The sequence below is a fragment of the Gymnodraco acuticeps genome, unplaced genomic scaffold (genome assembly GCF_902827175.1).
Source record: "Gymnodraco acuticeps unplaced genomic scaffold, fGymAcu1.1, whole genome shotgun sequence".
Classification (NCBI taxonomy): Eukaryota; Metazoa; Chordata; class Actinopteri; order Perciformes; family Bathydraconidae; genus Gymnodraco; species Gymnodraco acuticeps.
In genome coordinates this window covers 54,542-73,744 of record NW_022989815.1, presented here as the reverse complement: position 1 = coordinate 73,744, position 19,203 = coordinate 54,542, and the positions used below count along the sequence as shown (strand labels likewise).

At 39.6% G+C, this 19,203-nt stretch overlaps 1 protein-coding gene and 4 non-coding genes across 11 annotated transcripts in view; all 5 read left to right on the top strand.

The window, feature by feature from the left end:
• LOC117555841 overlaps window positions 1–19,203 on the top strand; it is a 76,326-nt gene that overhangs the window by 40,726 nt on the left and 16,397 nt on the right. For 2 of the 7 annotated variants that reach the window (XR_004570454.1, XR_004570452.1), the window contains exons 1-6: window positions 8,375–8,561; window positions 8,652–9,812; window positions 11,609–11,707; window positions 13,799–13,893; window positions 15,978–16,072; window positions 18,157–18,251. The gene's annotated coding sequence lies outside the window, so the exon portion shown is untranslated. Of the gene's footprint in view, window positions 1–8,366; window positions 8,562–8,651; window positions 9,813–11,608; window positions 11,708–13,798; window positions 13,894–15,977; window positions 16,073–18,156; window positions 18,252–19,203 lie in introns of those variants that run through there. The other 5 variants (XR_004570462.1, XR_004570460.1, XR_004570464.1 and 2 more) reach the window with 4 other exon arrangements.
• LOC117556492 lies at window positions 12,116–12,279 on the top strand. The gene has a single exon (XR_004570585.1). It is a non-coding gene; the product is annotated as a U1 spliceosomal RNA (small nuclear RNA).
• LOC117556486 lies at window positions 14,295–14,458 on the top strand. Its single transcript, XR_004570584.1, has one exon. It is a non-coding gene; the product is annotated as a U1 spliceosomal RNA (small nuclear RNA).
• On the top strand, window positions 16,474–16,637 carry LOC117556480. Its single transcript, XR_004570583.1, has one exon. It is a non-coding gene; the product is annotated as a U1 spliceosomal RNA (small nuclear RNA).
• On the top strand, window positions 18,493–18,656 carry LOC117556474. The gene has a single exon (XR_004570582.1). It is a non-coding gene; the product is annotated as a U1 spliceosomal RNA (small nuclear RNA).

The window sequence follows — 19,203 nt, the reverse complement described above, 5'->3', positions numbered from 1 at the left end:
CTGATTTCTGCAAATTCAGTCAGATTCTCAAAAGCATCAGTATTTCCTTGATCAAGGCGCCTGCCCCACATCTCCAGCTTTCGGGTGAATGCACTGATCTTGTCTGCCAGGTGAGGTATGTGCTTGTCTCTGCCTTGAAGTTGAATATTTAATTCATTCAGCTTTCCAAATACATCACTGAGATAGGCCAATTTCATCAGAAATTGTTCATCACTGAACTTGCTTGCAGCTTCATGCATCCTCTCCTCCTCCAAGAACACCCGAATCTCCTCTCTGAGCTCAAAGACTCGCGACAACACTTTCCCTCGCGACAGCCACCTGGCCTCGCTGTGAAACAGAACAGCGGTATGTTCAGCTCCCATCTCATCACAAAGTGCAGAGAACAGGCGCGCTTTCAGGGGTCGGGTTTTTATAAAATTGACCACGCTAACAACTTCAGTCAAAACCTCGTTTAGCTCGGGGCTAAGCTGCCTTGATGCTAGAGCCTCTCTGTGAATGACACAGTGCGTCCATTGTGCGTTGGGAGAGACCCTCTTGATAAGTGCCTGCAGTCCCTTTCTGTTCCCTGACATGGTCTGTGCGCCATCCGAGCAAAAGCCCACACAGTTCTCCCATTTCAGTCCGTGTTCTGTCAGGTAACTGTCAAGAATCCCGAAGAGCTCATCAGCTGTTGCTCTGCGTTTGACATACTTGCAAAACAGCAAATCTTCACTCAGTGACTCGGAATTGAGAAAGCGAACATAGCAAATAAACAAACAGTCTTTATTACTGTCAGTAGCCTCGTCCACTTGTAATGCAAAACGTTTGTCTTTTAGTTTCTCTGCGAGTTGTTCTTCAAGATCATCTGAAATGTCGCATATACGTCTCGACACTGTGTCATTGGACAGGGGGATATCCTTCAATTTTGCAGCGGTTGTCTCATCAATCATAGTTGACACCATATAAAGAGCAGCGGGGAGTATGAGATCCTCGGCTATTGTGTGTGGTTTCTTGCACTTTGCAATTCTGTATGCAACTAAGTATGACGCCAATTGTGCTTTGCTGTTCACTGATGCAGCTTTTACCATGCGATTTCCCTGCTTATGGTATTCGCTTAATTTTTCCTTGAAGAAGTCGAGTGGCTTCTTGACGTGACTGGGGTGTGATGTCTCTATGTGTCTTCTTAATTTGTTTGGTTTCATACTGTCCGCTGCGAGGGTTTTCAGACATAAAACACACAGGGGTCTCTCCTCACCTCCCACCACATTCGTTGTGAAGCCAAGAGCAAGATAAGATTCGTCATATTTTCTCGACTTGGTTTTGGGTTGAGTAACGTTACCGTCACACGTGTTTGTCTCTGAAGCATCGCCAGTTTTTCTTCTCGTCCCTGTCAAATATTTCTCCATTCTGTAGGTTCCTTTACATTTCACTTTATTCTTCTTTTACCTTCACCTTCCACCCTCAGCATGTACCTATGTCCTACAGCGCCCTCATGCGTTTCGAAGTGTAACTACACTTTTTATTTTTTTCATAACAATTGTTCCTCCTAGTCTCTCGCGCCCCCCCCTGTCATGCCATGACAGGGGGGGCGCGAGATGCGACTGTCCTATTCTAAAATCACCAGGAGCCGCGTGACGCCCGCCATGTTTGGAGATCCTCTGAGTGGGAGGGAAAGAAAGCAGGGTGGGGTTTGGAGAGAGAGAAAGAGATATTAGAGATGTGCTTTGTTCATGGTTGACTAATGATTGTGTGCTATGAACAAATAGTTTTACGTGCAACATTAGCTTTGTTGAATTTAAATGATATGATCATTCATGTTAATTACAATGAAAACAAAATTAATCTGCATAATTCATCACATCCACTTTGCTTCTGACCCACCCCAAACAGATATTACTTTATGCTAACCTTAACCTTGAATATATCGCTTGAGTGTAATAAGCCGCATGGCCCCAACTGTGTAGTCTGCCAGGGGGTAAGGATCGGTCAGTTGAGATGCCTCAAAAACTTCAATCTCCTTTGAAGGCGAGATTTCGAGTTGATAGGCTCTGTAGTGTTCCATGTACCAAGAGCTTAGTTTCCGAACAATGAAGACCAATTCCTTTTTGAGAACCACCATCTGGATGATTTCCGTGAATGCAGGCATCCCTCTGATTGATCCACGAGCAAGGATCATTCCAAGTCTGTAGTTAAATCCGTTATAGATGACATTTTCGGCCAAAGAAACTTCCTTCACATTTGGGTTCTTGTGTTTGACAGCCTGTGCAATATCATCTTTCAGGACGTCAATGCTAACAGTTGAGAACTTTTTCACTTCCAGTAGAGGCTTAGGAAATCTACATGAGTAGAGCTGGTGTGCCATGGATAACTGGTGTCTCTCTGCCAAGGACAACAAGTTTTTAAAGCAGCTAGTGTGTCGTACAACTCTCTTAAAAAAGCTATGCTTGGCTTCAAATCTTAAAGTCCAGAGAGAAACTAGAGGACCAAACTGATAGATTAGCTGTGGGTAGTGTTCCAAGAAGTGATGCTTAGGAAGCAAGTTGGAGTCTGGGAAAACCTCCTTAAACCGTACTCTATGCTCAGAGATTTTGAAATTCAAATAAGCTATCGTTTCGTCAGTGTGCACCGGTGTGACAACAAGGTCAACTATGTCCTTCAAGTCAGTGAGGAGATTCCAGGCAGGTTCATCAGCAGGCACTTTCTGTCCCAGGAGGAGCGGCAAACACCTGATCAAACTCCAATTCTCGTGAGAAAGATTGCCTAAAATCCAGTATATGGCACAGATTTTATGTATTTTGCGCGAAGTCCCAAGGGGATTACAAACCTCAAAATCATCTATGTACAGAATTAATGAAACTGCACACTCATTTGATAAAAGACTGTTTTCTTTAAAGTTCGCACCATCCCAGAGACATCTGTATACCTGCCTCTCACTTGACACCGTTTGAAGTTTCTCTTTTAAATTAACTGCATTGCTGAGGATAGTCTGACAATTCAAAACCTGCTGCAACGTTTTTAGTACAGGAATATATTGAAAATACCTTCTGTTCTTTCGGTCAATTACATATTCTACTGGTTCCACTACACAGAACTTACTTTTATAATATTTGTTGCGCCTCCATGCAGTAGATAATGGGCCTTCTTTTCCAATAACAAGTTGAAATAGGATGTGAGGTACAGAGTTCTGTCGCTAACTCTTGGACAAGTGATTCATCTACCCGACAGTTATGATCCACAAAAAACTGTGTGATAGTCTCCTGAGTGACCGGAACAGACACAGTCCCAATGAGATATTGCAGTTCCTCAAGGAGTATATTTACAGCTGCACTTGACACCAGGTATCTATGTTCCAATTTCAGTAAAACTGAGGCTAATTTTAGCTCAACATCTTTTCTCAAATCTCTAGGTTCTTCAAAAGTTGGTTCTTCAAATTGTAAATCCTCATTTAACTCAGTGTCACTGTTAACTGACTCCAAAGCAGAAGGATTGAAGAGTGATCTGTGAACTATTCCAGGTTTTAAATCTCTAACTGTACACACTTTGTGTTTTCTCCATTTACATGTATGAGTGTGGAAACTTCCATATATGTTGGTTTGATATAATCAACATAAATACAAGGAACTAATTTATTATTTTTCAAATGTTGGCCAATGTGGTGAAAAAAGTCTGTTTCAGTAGTAAGTTGATTTTCGTCACAAAGATGGCACTTAAAATGTGAGATATCTGCTCTTGAGGATTGCTGAGAAGGGTGTTGTGTACAAAGATGCTTCAGTAGTGCATTCCATGTTTTACATGAAAATGGGCAGTTTTCATATAGGCAGGGATAAGAATGGTGCCTTCCATAATGTTGATGATCTAGTCTATAAAAAAAATGAAATCCCCAAAAAAGCAAAAATCCCCAAAAAGTTTCTACTGTATGTCCAACCGTAACAGCAGCGATGAGAGGGTTGAGGCTGAAGATATAGATGTTTCCACTCGAGGAAATCAATATCCTAGATAGGAGTGAGAGGAGTCTGAAAGAGGGAGAAAAAAAGAGAGATTAACTCATAGTCTTCAAAAACATCACCAATATAAATGATCAAATCAATGGCAGAATATGATTTAACTTTAATGCAATCAATATAGTTGTTGAAGACCTTTGTGTGCGTTCATCTAGCTATATTTTTTATCTACGATTGTACACACCTATAGTAAGGTTAACTTAACAGTGTTTTTCGATTGGAAATTTCATATCTTGTTTGTCAAATTGACATTACATTACAAATTGCTGGGTGCGCCATTGTCTTTATCATTTTGAGATGCTCAGATCAGAGCAGACTCTTCTCACCTCCCATCTTAGTTGTTAATATTATTAGCAGGGTGGGCAATTATTTTTCCTGGGGGGCAAAATGAGAAACCCAGATTGTTGCAGGGTGCCAAACAAATGAAACTCAGGAGTAACCGCTAAGTTTATCACTAAATTAAATTAATAAAACATACTGTGCACTTATTTTTCAGGATGTATTATATTGGAAATCACACCACCCAGCATCTTATTAAGATAATTACATTATATGCAGGAGTCTTTGAACCAACTGCAAAACATTTTCCATTAACAAAACAAAAAATCTCTCAGCATGCCAAAAGATAAAAACATGCACTGCAGGTCCAAAAAGCGAGGTTGAAAAATAAAACTTGAAGTTGAATTAGAACCACCATGCGGGCCGGGCCGGGACCGCATGGTGGTATGCTAGCTGCTTGCTTGCTAGCTAGCTAATAACTAGCTAATTAACGTTGCCACTGTAAAATAAGTCACGGATAAAATGAGTTAATTTATGTAACGATTTACCAACGTCGACATCACATATTGTTTCCAAGTGTATAGTTAAACTAAACTAAGTTTAAGACTTACCAACATGGACATCACGTAATGTTAGCAAGTGTAACGTTAAACTAAAATAAGTTTAACATTTACCAATGTCGACATCAAATAATGTTACCAAGTACGTTTGCAGAGAAATGGCAAAATATATAGCACGGAAAAATAAAACTTGAAGTTGAATTAGAACCACCATGCGGGCGGGACGCATGGTATGCTAGCTAGCCAGCTAATAACATGGTGGTATGCTAGCTGCTTGCTAGCTAGCTAATTAACGTTACCGCTGTAAAATAAGTTACGGATAAAATGAGTTAATTCATGTAACATTTACCAACGTCGACATCACGTATTGTTACCAAGTGTAAAGTTAAACTAAACTAAGTTTAAGACTTACCAACGTGGACATCATGTAATGTTAGCAAGTGTAATGTTAAACTAAACTAAGTTTAACATTTAACAACCTCGACATCAAATAATGTTACCAAGTACGTTTGCAGAGAAATGGCAAAATATATAGCATGGAAATAACAGTATGCTACGAAATACAGCAGCATAATTAAATTGTTGTTTTCACTTACCACAATGTAATGGTTGCTCTCTGTCTCTCCGGTGTAGGAAAAGATCTGTCGTGCTGAGAAATGGCTCTCTTCCTGGGCGGCCCGGGTTGTGTGAAGACGGTCCTGTTTTATAGTTTTCTGTTTAATGCGCATGTGCGGGCCTATGCGTAACCTTAAAATTGTATATTGGTCAAAACGGATATTTCTTAGTTGAGCTCTGAATTAAAAATATTTTCATTCAAAAAATATATTGAAAAACAAATTATTATTTGAAAAAATAACACAAATAATGTTAAATTGAATGAAAGGAGAATTATAAATTGGATGGAGTACAGCTCGAAAACCTTTTTTCAGTGTAGTAGGTTACGTCATTGAGCGATGCTAACCTTTAGCTAGCGTCAACGCTAACGGGACACAGTGCCTGTCACTTTTAACAGTAATTTCATGATATACTGTATACAAGATAACACGGATAATGACAGAAAGTGTGCCTTAAACTGTAGTGGGTAACGTTATAGCATATCAAACTAGAGTTTGATAGATATTTCACTGAAGGACGCTGTCCCCAAACTAGCGGCCGTTAGCAGTATCATGGCCGTGGCCCGTCGGGTCATTGCCAAGGTATATACAGTAATGAAAAACACAGATAACAGAAATGTTGCCAAAGTACCATGGCAGTGACACAGGTGGCAGTGATGTCTGAGGGTGAGAGAGAGGCGCGATCATGTCCCTCCTTCCCTTCAATAACTTGGTCCCTGCCGTGCTGGGTGTCGGCACGTACTGCATCAGCGGGTAGTCTGGTGAGGGAGGACTGCTGGCTGGTGTGGCGCTGGAGGCAAGTGGGCAGAGGAAACAGAAGTGGTCTTTGAGAGCATCGCTGGCTGGTTGGTCGCACGCAGGTTGAGGAGGCGTTCTTGAGCGCGGATAAGGTCACTTACCGTCTTAATGTTTATCTTTGGCTGAGGAAAGCCTGCTTTAGACAAGACTGGATCGTCCACCAAAAACCGGTGCTGAATTTGCTCGTAAGCCTTTAAGATGGTGGTCTTCTCTGGGCTTGTGGGAGAACCCTCTGGTGACTTCAACCACAGCAGTTTCACCACCATGTACATTAGCCTGTTGTTCATTGCACTAATGTCTAAGCTTCTGTCGCAGTTCCAGCGTGCGATGCCACTTATCAGGTAAACCTGATATGGCCGTGCTGCACAATGGGGACCTGAGGAGGGTAGAGTACCGGAAAGCTTTAATTGTTGTGTAAATGTTAGTGTTTTATTGTTTATACCAAATCCATTATTAGATGCAACAAAAAAGAAAAGAGATGGGCATGCATAGGCCAATTGAAATGATTAATTTTCTCCTATTTTACATGTTCTATTTCAAGAGGATTCATTTGCTGCTTTCCTTTTCCTAGGCTTTCGGAATTGTACTTTTATTGCTTTTTATTATTAGACGTATATTATTATTATTAATTAAAGCGACTACACTTGTGTACCTGGGATCATGTGAGGCAGAGACTTGTGGAATCCCTCCAGGCTATTGCTTCCACCCAGACTTTTGTAATAGGGCAGGTCCACATTGTTGATGGTTGTGCGTATGGCTGCGTCAAACCAGTGGATCCAGTGGAAGATGTCCAGACGCACAACCATACCACCGTCAAACCAAGCATTACATTACATTGCATTTAGCTGACGCTTTTTTCCAAAGCGACTTACAATAAGTGCGTTCGACCAACAAGATACAAACTTGAAGAAAACAGAATCATATAAGTACATCAGGTTTCATAGAGCCAAACATTTCAAGTGCTACTCAACTGGTTTTAGATAAGCCAGTCCTTTATTAGTATAAAAGTGCTTTGTTAGCAATTCTTTGTTAGTAATTCTATCGATCGAAGTGGAGTCGAAAGAGATGAGTTTTCACTCTCACCCGGAAGATGTGCAAGCTATCTGCTGTCCTGATTTCAATGGGGAGCTCATTCCACCATAGTCTTGCTTCAGAAGCGAGGCAAGAATACTTCCTGGCATTCGGAAAACAAAGAGTGGAACAGGCTAGCAAGTGTGCAGGTGTGCGTCATATGAGAGGCCCCGCCTTACATTTTCCGCCACAGATTTGGGGAAATTGGTCCGTGTGCAAAGCATTGTGTGGATTTTAAGACCGGAGTCTACACATGTGCAGCCTCGAAATTTCTCCAAAGGAAGTACGCCGGGCTCGGTAGATTTCCAAGTATGCTGGACATTGGAACAGTACTTCGGCGGCACTCGATGACGTAGTATGCTTGAAATAGTGGCTCTGGAGCAGATTTACTTGCGATTGAGAAACACCCTCTGTCTCCACAGATGTAGGGCCCTGAGCACGACAACACCCACGGTCAATGTAGAGGGTTTTAGGAACCGGTTGATTGGCCAGCCGGAACTTTTCCATGACTCCACGGCACATGGGTTGCAGCTTCTGTGTGGACTCCTCGCAAGTCAGCACAAAATAAACTATTTGGGAGTACTCATTTCCAATGCTGGTAAAAACTCTCTGTGTGGGGCCTGAGTGGTCGTAAAAGACAAACGTAGTCGTGAGCGCGTCTGTCGACTCAAAGTTGATTGTTGTGATTGTTTCTGTTTGAAAAAAAAATCACTAACTCATGGTGGGGGTGCACCTGGTCTGCCCCTGGCTCCGCCTCTGCCCAGGTGTTCCAAATTCCACTCATGGAGATATAAAGAGAATCTGGAGGAGAAGGATGTCTCGCCTATCCGGGAGACACTCTCCTTAAGATATCTCTTTGCTATTTTGAGCTGTAGGCCATATTTTTGCTGATGTGTTTATGTTTAGCCTGGAGGACCTGGTAGTCCAGTTTTCGCGGCTTTATTTTGTTTCCCATAGGGTTTATATTTTATTTCTGGTTAGGGGGGGAGCTCTGGGTCCTACGGCCCATGGTGTGGCTGGCTCGGGTTCCCTCCTTCTGTTTGTTCCTTTTGGCCGGTCCTCCAGACCTCTTTTTGTTTCCCGTTTCGCTTGTGTGAGCAAACGGCTGATTATCAATAAATGCTCGTTACCAAGTACCGGTTATTGCGTGTATTCTTTCATGTTGCGGGTCTCAGCACGAGCCACTACCGCGGAGTAGAGGCTGGGGCCGTAACTTATGGGGGCTCATTCAAAAGCTGTCTCGGGCAGGTGCCAGTTTGGTGAGTAGTGCCAAGCTCAAAATACCCAGATTTGCAGCATTAATTACTATGGTATAACATTAAAACTGATTTTCATTGTTATTTCCACAGATCATGTTGAAGCTGGCGGAAAGGCGGATGTCGTGTGTTATTTGGACACATCCCAGATCCGACATAAGCGTGACGTATGCGGTGCTTGCTTTCTAGACCGACAACTTTTTGGTGCTTCAAACGATCCGGATTCCGGAGCTTAGAGGCGGCTCCGCTGCGGTGTGAACAAGAAAAACCGGTGCTTTTCAAGCTCCAGCGCCGAAACCGGCCCTGGAACTGCATTGGTGTGAAAGGGGCATGAGTGACAATTACACTGCAATAAGAGGGGCTTTACAAATGTTGGCGGCTGATGACGAAGAGCGTCAGGAAACACGGCGAGAGGCCTGTGCGCTGTGTGGCAAACTTGGGAAACTAGAGACTGCTCTGCTGACAACATTTTTGGACACTGTACTGCACCAATTCAAGCTTTACGAGCACTGGCTTGTAAAATAAAGACATTGACCTAATGACCGCTGTATGACTTTTGGAATCGCTGCGCACTTATGTTGCATCACTACGAGGGACATTTTCTGACTTTGAGACATCTGCCCGGGCTGTCACCGGCGTGACACAGACATACCAGCACGAGACTCACCGTGTTGGTAAAAGACAAGTATTTGATGACGAGACAGTGGAGCACGAGGTGGCACTGACTGGCAGTAAAACATTCCAGGTTGAGACATTCAATGTAATTATTGACAGTTTGCTTTCAGGACTGAGCAAACGCCTGGATGCATACAAAGAGATAAATTATCACTTTGGAGTCCTATTTGACATCTCCGCAGACTGGCCAATATTCTCTCCTCGTTATATCCTACTGACTTGGATAAGTCATTAGCAGATGAGCTGATCCAGTTTAGGGCTTTTGTCAGCACACAGCCAGATGCAACTCCTGCAAACAGACTGCAGGTGGTGCTTAAACATGGACTACAGACAACATTCCCCAATGTTTTTGTTGCGCTCAGGATTTTTCTCACACTGCCTGTAACCAAATGCGAGGGTGAGAGGTCCTTTTCACAGCTTAAACGCATCAAAAATTAACTTAGGACAACCATGGCTCAGAAGAGACTTTCAGCCCTTTCTTTGATGGCCATCGAGTCTGATCTTGTGAGGGATCTGGATTTTGATGACCTAATCACAGACTTTTCAAAGAGAAAGGCAAGGAAGAAACACTTCTAAAAGGTAAGATCCACTGTCTCTCACACACTCATTCTCTCTCTCACACACACACTCACTCTCTCTTAGGGCTGCACGATATTAGAAAAAACTGACATTGCGATATTTTCTTTCCCCTGCGATATGACAAAATACAGGAATTTAAGAAAAGACAGTTTTTTTTGTCCGCAAACCATCCTTTCTTGAACTTTAATGCTATACAATTGGTATTTTTCTAACTATATTTAACCGGATGAAGGATTTTAGTCACGGACGTCTGGATCTTAAGTTATCAGAGCAACAAGCTGAGCTAGCTTGGTTAGCAGCGCCGAACTGCCTTGGAGAAACACATGAAACTACTTTATTCAGTGTTTTTACCTTTAATCACCGGGTCAGTTTGCTTTGGAGATTTGATTGTGATTGGTGGTTTGCTGTGCATGCAGAGCCTGCATGTCACTCACTCAAGTACCCCTGACATGAGAGCCGTGCGAGTTTTCCTTTTGTAGCAAGCAGCAAAATAATTGTAACATGACGTGTTTGAGCTAATTCGCCTACTTAATATCGCACGTCCTAAAAAAAAAAATATATATATATATATTAGGGCTGTCAAGTTAACGCGTTAATAACGCCCCCGGGAAGATTTTTTTTTTTAAATATTGAAGTTAAAAGCATCAATCTGGTCACTTTGAGAGTAAAATTAAGAGATCTATGGATACATCTCTCAACACCCATATGAAACAGAACTGTAAGCAGATTTATTTTTCTTTGTGGATATTTTACAAATCACTCTCCTTTCAAACTGTTTTCTTGTTTATTAATAACAACTTTTTTTTTTACTGTCATATAGTCTTTTATACCTGTTAGACAGGAATTGTATTTAAGAGCACATTTCAACAGCATTCAACTCAAAGAGCTTGACACAAATGCTTTAAAAGCATTGGGACGTAGTGCAAAAGGAACCATATATATTACACTTAATTTAAATAAATTTTGGGAAATTAATTAAAAAGCCAGGAGAACACTCACTAAAACAATCCAAAATAGGACAATACGGGTTAGAAATACAAGGATAAGATATAAATAGTTTTGTTAAAAAGCAATGGCAATTAAACAAGTCCTCCCCATGGGTTTAAAAGAAAAGAGAGTTCCAGCTAACCTGCAGTGTTCTGGTAGTGTGTTCCAGATATATGGAGCATAATACCTGAACGCTGCTTCTCCATGTTTAATTGTGACTCTGACTGACCAGAGTAAGGCCAGTGTAAAGATTTCAAATGGCAGTGATGTGATCCACTCTCTTGTTAGTGAGGACTCGAGCAGCAGCAGCGTCCTGAATCAGCTGCAGCTGTTGAGCAATTTTCTTTCTAAGACCTGCGATAAACAATCATTAGTAATCAAGTCTACTTCAGTTAAATGCATCGACTAGTATTTCCAAATCCTCATTCGGACTTTATACATTATTAAGATGGTCGGAAGCTGACTTTGTTTTTACCTTAATGTGGCTGTTAAAATGCAGGTCCAAGTCCATGACTGCATCCAGGTGTCTGGCTTTTATTCATTATTTATAATATTACTGATTAAAACTGAGCGCTGTCTTTAGTTCATTACTTCTTGGCCTCAATAACTAATTATCTCGTTTTTATCTTTGTTAAATTGAAGAAAGCTCTTACGCATCAAATTATTGATTTGTGAATGCATTTACTCAGTGCTTGTAATTGAATCATCATTTCATGTATATTAACACATCATGTTTAGTTATTGTTAGAAAGATGGGTTTATTTTGGAGGCTGCTGTTTGTGTTAATGCATTGCCTTTTATATTTCCAGAACCAGCATTGTTACCACTCCAGACCACTAGATGGCAGTACCAGGAATGTCAGTTGCCTGCCACCAGCAGCAAACAAAGAAAGAGGAAGTGTTTGAAATGTGAGTTGAGGGGGGGGGGGGGGGGGAGAGAGACATGTGTTTTTTGCATTTTCTCTAAATTATAACAGTGAATAGAACAACTTTTCAATACAGTATTATATATTCTCGATTTATCTAAACTTACCGGTTGATTGTTTCTCAATTGTTGGAGTAAAATTGATACAACTAGTGATTTGTAGTTGTCTTTCGATGTTGAAATGCAGCATTGCATCATGGGATATATATCCAAGTTAAATTGAAAGATCTTTGTCATCTTACGTACAAAAGACAGTATTTTGTGTTAAATTACCCGTAGATAATCCTCCCCTTTTTATATGTCTTAGTTTTTGGTAGTCTCTATATTTGCAGCACCTTTATTCAGTGTATCATGTGTGTGAATGAGATGCCTGACTCCGATGTGTACAACTCATACTTACCTGGCAAGGGAGATACCATGATCAAGAAGGTGGTTCACCCAGGGCGAGGCTTGGCCATTGCACACCGGTCGAGCTGACCTCTGCGAATTCCTCAAATGTGGGAATCTCGATTGCATAATTTGTGGTAGTGGGGGACTGCGTTCGCGCTCTCCCCTGATAACTTGTAAAATGACAAAATAATTCTTAAAAGTCTACAACCCATTTTGAGAAGCAGTGTAACTGTAAGAGGGTTGTGAGTTTTAAATTGAATCGTCAGTAAAAGTGGGAATACAAATTGTAAAAATTCTGAGCTGCCAGTAGTACCTTCAGTTATAATCTTGTTAATATTCACTTACACATATATCATTTAAACACAAATATATTTTAAATTCTGAGAAGAGTTCCTGCTCTCGTAAAAATAATTATCCAAAATATTTTTAAATATAAACGTTTTCAGAAAAATACTCACTTGGCATTTACGCATGCTCTGACCGTTTAATATGTAGATTTTCAGAACCTAGAGTTGTATGGGGACTTGTTCTGTCCAATCACATCTAACTGTTATTGCAGTACTTCCAGGAAATATCCCTACATCTTTATTGTGGGTAAATAATCATATTCTTTCCACGAGTGTATCAACATGTTTTTTTTAACTTTATTACAATGTGTATAAATCTTGTTTTCGGAGCTGGAAAGTATTGTCCCAGAAAAAGCTGCAAGAAGTTGTTTATTTTATGGCAGGAAGTGTATTTAAGAGCACATTTCAACAGCATTCAACTCAAAGAGCTTGACACAAATACTTTAAAAGCATTGGGACGTAGTGCAAAAGGAACCATATATATTACACTTAATTTAAATACATTTTGGGAAATTAATTAAAAAGCCAGGAGAACACTCACTAAAACAATCCAAAATAGGACAAGACGGGTTAGAAATACAAGGATAAGATATAAATAGTGTTGTTAAAAAGCAATGGCAATTAAACAAGTCCTCCACATGGGTTTAAAAGAAAAGAGACTTCCAGCTAACCTGCAGTGTTCTGGTAGTGTGTTCCAGATATATGGAGCATAATACCTGAACGCTGCTTCTCCATGTTTAATTGTGACTCTGACTGACCAGAGTAAGGCCAGTGTAAAGATTTCAAATGGCAGTGATGTGATCCACTCTCTTGTTAGTGAGGACTCGAGCAGCAGCAGCGTCCTGAATCAGCTGCAGCTGTTGAGCAATTTTCTTTCTAAGACCTGCGATAAACAATCATTAGTAATCAAGTCTACTTCAGTTAAATGCATCGACTAGTATTTCCAAATCCTCATTCGGACTTTATACATTATTAAGATGGTCGGAAGCTGACTTTGTTTTTACCTTAATGTGGCTGTTGAAATGCAGGTCCAAGTCCATGACTGCATCCAGGTGTCTGGCTTTTATTCATTATTTATAATATTACTGATTAAAACTGAGCGCTGTCTTTAGTTCATTACTTCTTGGCCTCAATAACTAATGATCTCGTTTTTATCTTTGTTAAATTGAAGAAAGCTCTTACGCATCAAATTATTGATTTGTGAATGCATTTACTCAGTGCTTGTAATTGAATCATCATTTCATGTATATTAACACATCATGTTTAGTTATTGTTAGAAAGATGGGTTTATTTTGGAGGCTGCTGTTTGTGTTAATGCATTGCCTTTTATATTTCCAGAACCAGCATTGTTACCACTCCAGACCACTAGGTGACAGTACCAGAAATGTCAGTTGCCTGCCACCAGCAGCAAACAGAGAGGAAGTGTTTGAAATGTGAGTTGAGGGGGGGGGGAGAGAGACATGTGTTTTTTTGCATTTTCTCTAAATTATAACAGTGAATAGAACAACTTTTCAATACAGTATTATATATTCTCGATTATCTAAACTTACCGGTTGATTGTTTCTCAATTGTTGGAGTAAGATTGATACAACTAGTGATTTGTAGTTGTCTTTCGATGTTGAAATGCAGCATTGCATCATGGGATATATATCCAAGTTAAATGTAAAGATCTTTGTCATCTTACGCACAAAAGACAGTATTTTGTGTTAAATTACCCGTAGATAATCCTCCCTTTTTTATATGTCTTAGTTTTTGGTAGTCTCTATATTTGCAGCACCTTAATTTAGTGTATCATGTGTGTGAATGAGATGCGTGACTCCGATGTGTACAACTCATACTTACCTGGCAAGGGAGATACCATGATCAAGAAGGTGGTTCACCCAGGGCGAGGCTTGGCCATTGCACACCGGTCGAGCTGACCTCTGCGAATTCCTCAAATGTGGGAATCTCGATTGCATAATTTGTGGTAGTGGGGGACTGCGTTCGCGCTCTCCCCTGATAACTTGTAAAATGACAAAATAATTCTTAAAAGTCTACAACCCATTTTGAGAAGCAGTGTAACTGTAAGAGGGTTGTGAGTTTTAAATTGAATCGTCAGTAAAAGTGGGAATACAAATTGTAAAAATTCTGAGCTGCCAGTAGTACCTTCAGTTATAATCTTGTTAATATTCACTCACACATATATCATTTAAACACAAATATATTTTAAATTCTGAGAAGAGTTCCTGCTCTCGTAAAAATAATTATCCAAAATATTTTTAAATATAAACGTTTTCAGAAAAATACTCACTTGGCATTTACGCATGCTCTGACCGTTTAATATGTAGATTTTCCGAACCTAGAGTTGTATGGGGACTTGTTCTGTCCAATCACATCTAACTGTTATTGCAGTACTTCCAGGAAATATCCCTACATCTTTATTGTGGGTAAATAATCATATTCTTTCCACGAGTGTATCAACATGTTTTTTTTAACTTTATTACAATGTGTATAAATCTTGTTTTCGGAGCTGGAAAGTATTGTCCCAGAAAAAGCTGCAAGAAGTTGTTTATTTTATGGCAGGAAGTGTATTTAAGAGCACATTTCAACAGCATTCAACTCAAAGAGCTTGACACAAATACTTTAAAAGCATTGGGACGTAGTGCAAAAGGAACCATATATATTACACTTAATTTAAATACATTTTGGGAAATTAATTAAAAAGCCAGGAGAACACTCACTAAAACAATCCAAAATAGGACAAGACGGGTTAGAAATACAAGGATAAGATATAAATAGTGTTGTTAAAAAGCAATGGCAATTAAACAAGTCCTCCACATGGGTTTAAAAGAAAAGAGACTTCCAGCTAACCTGCAGTGTTCTGGTAGTGTGTTCCAGATATATGGAGCATAATACCTGAACGCTGCTTCTCCATGTTTAATTGTGACTCTGACTGACCAGAGTAAGGCCAGTGTAAAGATTTCAAATGGCAGTGATGTGATCCACTCTCTTGTTAGTGAGGACTCGAGCAGCAGCAGCGTCCTGAATCAGCTGCAGCTGTTGAGCAATTTTCTTTCTAAGACCTGCGATAAACAATCATTAGTAATCAAGTCTACTTCAGTTAAATGCATCGACTAGTATTTCCAAATCCTCATTCGGACTTTATACATTATTAAGATGGTCGGAAGCTGACTTTGTTTTTACCTTAATGTGGCTGTTGAAATGCAGGTCCAAGTCCATGACTGCATCCAGGTGTCTGGCTTTTATTCATTATTTATAATATTACTGATTAAAACTGAGCGCTGTCTTTAGTTCATTACTTCTTGGCCTCAATAACTAATGATCTCGTTTTTATCTTTGTTAAATTGAAGAAAGCTCTTACGCATCAAATTATTGATTTGTGAATGCATTTACTCAGTGCTTGTAATTGAATCATCATTTCATGTATATTAACACATCATGTTTAGTTATTGTTAGAAAGATGGGTTTATTTTGGAGGCTGCTGTTTGTGTTAATGCATTGCCTTTTATATTTCCAGAACCAGCATTGTTACCACTCCAGACCACTAGGTGACAGTACCAGAAATGTCAGTTGCCTGCCACCAGCAGCAAACAGAGAGGAAGTGTTTGAAATGTGAGTTGAGGGGGGGGGGAGAGAGACATGTGTTTTTTGCATTTTCTCTAAATTATAACAGTGAATAGAACAACTTTTCAATACAGTATTATATATTCTCGATTTATCTAAACTTACCGGTTGATTGTTTCTCAATTGTTGGAGTAAGATTGATACAACTAGTGATTTGTAGTTGTCTTTCGATGTTGAAATGCAGCATTGCATCATGGGATATATATCCAAGTTAAATGTAAAGATCTTTGTCATCTTACGCACAAAAGACAGTATTTTGTGTTAAATTACCCGTAGATAATCCTCCCTTTTTTATATGTCTTAGTTTTTGGTAGTCTCTATATTTGCAGCACCTTAATTTAGTGTATCATGTGTGTGAATGAGATGCGTGACTCCGATGTGTACAACTCATACTTACCTGGCAAGGGAGATACCATGATCAAGAAGGTGGTTCACCCAGGGCGAGGCTTGGCCATTGCACACCGGTCGAGCTGACCTCTGCGAATTCCTCAAATGTGGGAATCTCGATTGCATAATTTGTGGTAGTGGGGGACTGCGTTCGCGCTCTCCCCTGATAACTTGTAAAATGACAAAATAATTCTTAAAAGTCTACAACCCATTTTGAGAAGCAGTGTAACTGTAAGAGGGTTGTGAGTTTTAAATTGAATCGTCAGTAAAAGTGGGAATACAAATTGTAAAAATTCTGAGCTGCCAGTAGTACCTTCAGTTATAATCTTGTTAATATTCACTCACACATATATCATTTAAACACAAATATATTTTAAATTCTGAGAAGAGTTCCTGCTCTCGTAAAAATAATTATCCAAAATATTTTTAAATATAAACGTTTTCAGAAAAATACTCACTTGGCATTTACGCATGCTCTGACCGTTTAATATGTAGATTTTCCGAACCTAGAGTTGTATGGGGACTTGTTCTGTCCAATCACATCTAACTGTTATTGCAGTACTTCCAGGAAATATCCCTACATCTTTATTGTGGGTAAATAATCATATTCTTTCCACGAGTGTATCAACATGTTTTTTTTAACTTTATTACAATGTGTATAAATCTTGTTTTCGGAGCTGGAAAGTATTGTCCCAGAAAAAGCTGCAAGAAGTTGTTTATTTTATGGCAGGAAGTGTATTTAAGAGCACATTTCAACAGCATTCAACTCAAAGAGCTTGACACAAATACTTTAAAAGCATTGGGACGTAGTGCAAAAGGAACCATATATATTACACTTAATTTAAATACATTTTGGGAAATTAATTAAAAAGCCAGGAGAACACTCACTAAAACAATCCAAAATAGGACAAGACGGGTTAGAAATACAAGGATAAGATATAAATAGTGTTGTTAAAAAGCAATGGCAATTAAACAAGTCCTCCACATGGGTTTAAAAGAAAAGAGACTTCCAGCTAACCTGCAGTGTTCTGGTAGTGTGTTCCAGATATATGGAGCATAATACCTGAACGCTGCTTCTCCATGTTTAATTGTGACTCTGACTGACCAGAGTAAGGCCAGTGTAAAGATTTCAAATGGCAGTGATGTGATCCACTCTCTTGTTAGTGAGGACTCGAGCAGCAGCAGCGTCCTGAATCAGCTGCAGCTGTTGAGCAATTTTCTTTCTAAGACCTGCGATAAACAATCATTAGTAATCAAGTCTACTTCAGTTAAATGCATCGACTAGTATTTCCAAATCCTCATTCGGACTTTATACATTATTAAGATGGTCGGAAGCTGACTTTGTTTTTACCTTAATGTGGCTGTTGAAATGCAGGTCCAAGTCCATGACTGCATCCAGGTGTCTGGCTTTTATTCATTATTTATAATATTACTGATTAAAACTGAGCGCTGTCTTTAGTTCATTACTTCTTGGCCTCAATAACTAATGATCTCGTTTTTATCTTTGTTAAATTGAAGAAAGCTCTTACGCATCAAATTATTGATTTGTGAATGCATTTACTCAGTGCTTGTAATTGAATCATCATTTCATGTATATTAACACATCATGTTTAGTTATTGTTAGAAAGATGGGTTTATTTTGGAGGCTGCTGTTTGTGTTAATGCATTGCCTTTTATATTTCCAGAACCAGCATTGTTACCACTCCAGACCACTAGGTGACAGTACCAGAAATGTCAGTTGCCTGCCACCAGCAGCAAACAGAGAGGAAGTGTTTGAAATGTGAGTTGAGGGGGGGGGGGGGTTGTTGCAATGCAGCCTTGCATCATGGGATATATATCCAAGTTAAATGGAAAGATCTTTGTCATCTTACGCACAAAAGACAGTATTTTCTGTTAAATTCCCTGTAGATAATCCTCCCCTTTTTATATATCTTAGTTTTTGGTAGTCTCTATATTTGCAGCACCTTTATTCAGTGTATCATGTGTGTGAATGAGATGCGTGACTCCGATGTGTACAACTCATACTTACCTGGCAAGGGAGATACCATGATCAAGAAGGTGGTTCACCCAGGGCGAGGCTTGGCCATTGCACACCGGTCGAGCTGACCTCTGCGAATTCCTCAAATGTGGGAATCTCGATTGCATAATTTGTGGTAGTGGGGGACTGCGTTCGCGCTCTCCCCTGATAACTTGTAAAATGACAAAATAATTCTTAAAAGTCTACAACCCATTTTGAGAAGCAATGTAACTGTAAGAGGGTTGTGAGTTTTAAATTGAATCGTCAGTAAAAGTGGGAATACAAATTGTAAAAATTCTGAGCTGCCAGTAGTAGCTTCAGTTATAATGTTATAAATATTCACTCACACATCTATCATTTAAACAAAAATATATTTTAAATTCTGAGGAGAGTTCCTGCTCTCGTAAAAATAATTATCCAAAATATTTTTTAATATAAACCTTTTCAGAAAAATACTCACTTGGCATTTACGCATGCTCTGACCGTTTAATATGTAGATTTTCAGAACCTAGAGTTGTATGGGGACTTGTTCTGTCCAATCACATCTAACTGTTATTGCAGTACTTCCAGGAAATATCCCTACATCTTTATTGTGAGTAAATAGTCATATTCTTTCCACGAGTGTATCAACATGTTTTTTTTTACTTTATTACAATGTGTATAAATCTTGTTTTCGGAGCTGGAAAGTATTGTCCCAGAAAAAGTGGCAAGAAGT